General features: G+C 37.0%; 1 pseudogene; it reads right to left on the bottom strand.

The window, feature by feature from the left end:
• Positions 1–2724: 2724 nt before the first annotated feature.
• LOC125106837 (tubulin beta chain-like) lies at positions 2725–2993 on the bottom strand (annotated as a pseudogene).
• Positions 2994–3357: the final 364 nt, after the last annotated feature.

Below are 3357 nucleotides of genomic sequence, written 5' to 3'. Positions count from 1 at the left end.
CCAGAAGCTAGTTCTTTGAAAAAAATAATGATATTGGTAAGCCCATGACCAGATTTATCAAAAAGAAAAGAGAAAAGACCCAAATAAATAAAACCACAAATGAGAGAGGAGAAAGAACAACCAACACCACAGAAATACAAATGATTGTAAGAGAATATTATGAAAAAGGATATACCCATAAATTGGACAACCTAGAAGAAATGGATAAATCCTTAGAAACATATAAACTAACAAAATTGAAACAGGAAGAAATAGAAAACTTAAACAGATTGATCATCAGCAAAGAAATTGAATTAGTAATCAAAAATCTCCCAATAAAACAAGAATTCAAGGCCAGATGGCTTCACAGGGGAATTCTGCCACACATTTCAAGAAGAGTTAATACCTATTCTTCTCAAACTATTCCAAAAAATAGAAGAGGAAGGAAAACCCCCATATTCATTTTATGAGCCAGCCTTACCTTGATACCAAAACCAGATAAAAACTCCACTAAAGGGGCGCCTGGGTGGCTCAGTGGGTTAAGCCGCTGCCTTCAGCTCAGGTCATGATCCCAGGTCCTGGGTTCAGGCCCCGCATCGGGCTTTCTGCTCAGCAGGGAGCCTGCTTCCTCCTCTCTCTCTGCCTGCCTCTCTGCCTACTTGTGATTTCTCTCTGTCAAATAAATTAAAAAAAAAAAAAAACTCCACTAAAAAAGAGAACTGCAGGCCAATATCCCTGATGAACATGGAAGCAAAAATTCTCAATAAAATACTAGAAGATTGAATTCAACAGTACATTAAAAGAATCATTCATCACAATCAAGTGGGATTCATCCTGGACTGCAAGGGTGGTTCAATATTCTCAAGTCAATCCACCTATAACACCACATTAATAAAAGAAGGACAAGAAACACATGATCCTTTCAATAGTGGCAGAAAAAGCATTTGACAAATTTGACATTATCATATTCATGATAAAATCCCTCAACAAAGTAGGGCTAGAGGGAACATACCTCAACATAATAAAGGCTATATATGAAAAACGCACACCTAACATCATCCTTAATGGGGAAAAACTGAGAGCTTTTCCTCTACAGTCAGGAACAGGACCCAAAGACTCCACCAAAAAATTATTAGAACAGACACATGAATACAGTAAAGTCACAGGATAAAAAAATTAATGTATAGATATCTGTTGCAGCCCTGTACACCAAAAATGAAGGAGCAGAGAGAAATCAAGGAATTGATCCCATTTATGAATGCACCAAAAACTGTAAGATACTTAGGAATAAACCCAACCAAAGAGGTAAAAGATCTGTACTCTGAGAACTATAAAACTTTGATGAAAGAAATTGAAGATGACACAAAGAAATGGAAAAACATTCCATGCTCATGGATTGGAATAATAAATATTTTTAACATGTCTATACTACCCAAAACAATCTACACATTTAATGCAATCCCTATCAAAAGGCCAACAGTATTTTTCACAGAGCTAGAACAAAAAATCCTAGAATTTGTATTTAACCACAAAAGACCCCAATAACAAAAGCAATCTTGAAAAAGAAAAACAAAGCTGGAGACATCACAATTCTGGGCTTCAAGTTATATTACAAAGCTGTAGTGATCATGAAAGTGTGGCACTGGCACATAAATAGACACATAAATCAATAGAACAGAATAGAAAACCCAGAAATGGAACCAAAACTTTATGGTCAACTACTCAACGAAATAGGAAAGAATATCCCATGGGAAAAAGACAGTCTCTTCAATAAGAGGTATGGATAAAACTGGATAGCAACATGCAAAAGAATGAAACTGGACCACTTTCTTACAACATACACAAAAATAAAATAAAAATGGATGAAACACCTAAATGTGAGACTTGAAACCATTGAAATCTGAGAGAAGAAAACATCAGTAACCTCTTTGTCATCAACCAGAGCAACTTCTTATTAGATATGTCTCCTGAGGCAAGGGAGACAAAAGCAAAGCAAAACAAAAAAAAATAAAAAAATAAAAAACTATTGGGACTTCATCAAAATAAAAAGCTTCTCTACAGAAAGGAAACAATCAACAAAACTAAAAGGTATCCTACAGAATGGGAGAAGATATTTGCAAATGACTTATTTGATAAAGGGTTAGTTTCCAAAATATATAAAGAACTTATGAAGCTCAACACCCAAAAATCAAATAATGCAATTAAAAAATGGGCAGAAGACATGAACAGACATACAGATGGCCAACGGACACATGAAAAGATGCTCAATATCAGTCATCCTCAGGGAAACACAAATCAAAACTACAATGAGATATCACTCACATCTGTCAGAATGGCTGAAATTAACAACTCAGGAAACAACAGATGTTGGTGAGGATGCAGAGAAAGGGAAGAACTCTTACACTGTTGGTGGGAACGCAAACAGGAGCAGCCACTGTGGGAAACAGTATGGAGGTTCTTCAAAAAGTTAAAAATAGAACTATTCTACAACTCAACAATTGCACTATTGGGTATTTACCTAAAGGATAAAGAAAAATACTGCCTTAAAGGGATACAAGCAGCCCAATGTTTATAGTAGCATAATCAATTATAACCAAATTATGTAAAGAGCCCCAAAGTCTATCAACTGATGAATTTTTTTTCACTATGAAAATGCTTTAATGGTGGCATCTGTACCTTATGTGACATTAAGACAGGAAGGAGTACAAGTGCACACAGAGAACAAGTTGCAATTGAATAAAGAGTTCACACAGCTTTCTCCTCAAACTTGCCCTCATCCTTGGTTGCGGTGTCCTGGTACTGTTGGTACTTGGACACCAGGATGTTCATGTTGCTCTCTGCCTTGGTGAACTCCATCTCATCCTTGCCCTCACCCGTGTACCATGTACAAGGAAGGCCTTGCGCTGGAACATGGCAGTGAACTGTTCCGAGATGCACTTGAACAGCTCCTGGACAGCCATGCTGTTGTCTTTGAAGATGGCAGACATTTTTAGTTGCCGGGGTGGGATGTCACATAAAGAGAATTAAGCCATTAAAAAGAATGAAATCTTGTCATTTGCAACAACATGGATGGAGCTAGAAAGTATTAAGCTAAGCCACATAAGTCAGTCAGAGAAACACAAATACCATACAATTTCATTCATATGTGGAATTTAAGAAGCAAAACAAAGGAACAAAGAAGGGGGGAAAAGAAAGGAAACCAAGAAACAGACTATTAAGTATAGAGAACAAAATGATGGTTGCAAGAGGGCAGGGAGGCAGGGGGATGAGTTAAATAGGTGATGGGGATTAAGGAGTGCACTCGTGATGAGCACCGGGTGATGTAAGGAAGTGCTGAGTCACTATATTATATAACTGACACAATATTACTCTGTGTGT

This window comes from Lutra lutra, chromosome 8 (genome assembly GCF_902655055.1).
Source record: "Lutra lutra chromosome 8, mLutLut1.2, whole genome shotgun sequence".
Taxonomy (NCBI): domain Eukaryota; kingdom Metazoa; phylum Chordata; class Mammalia; order Carnivora; family Mustelidae; genus Lutra; species Lutra lutra.
This window is presented reverse-complemented; position numbering and strand designations above follow the sequence as displayed.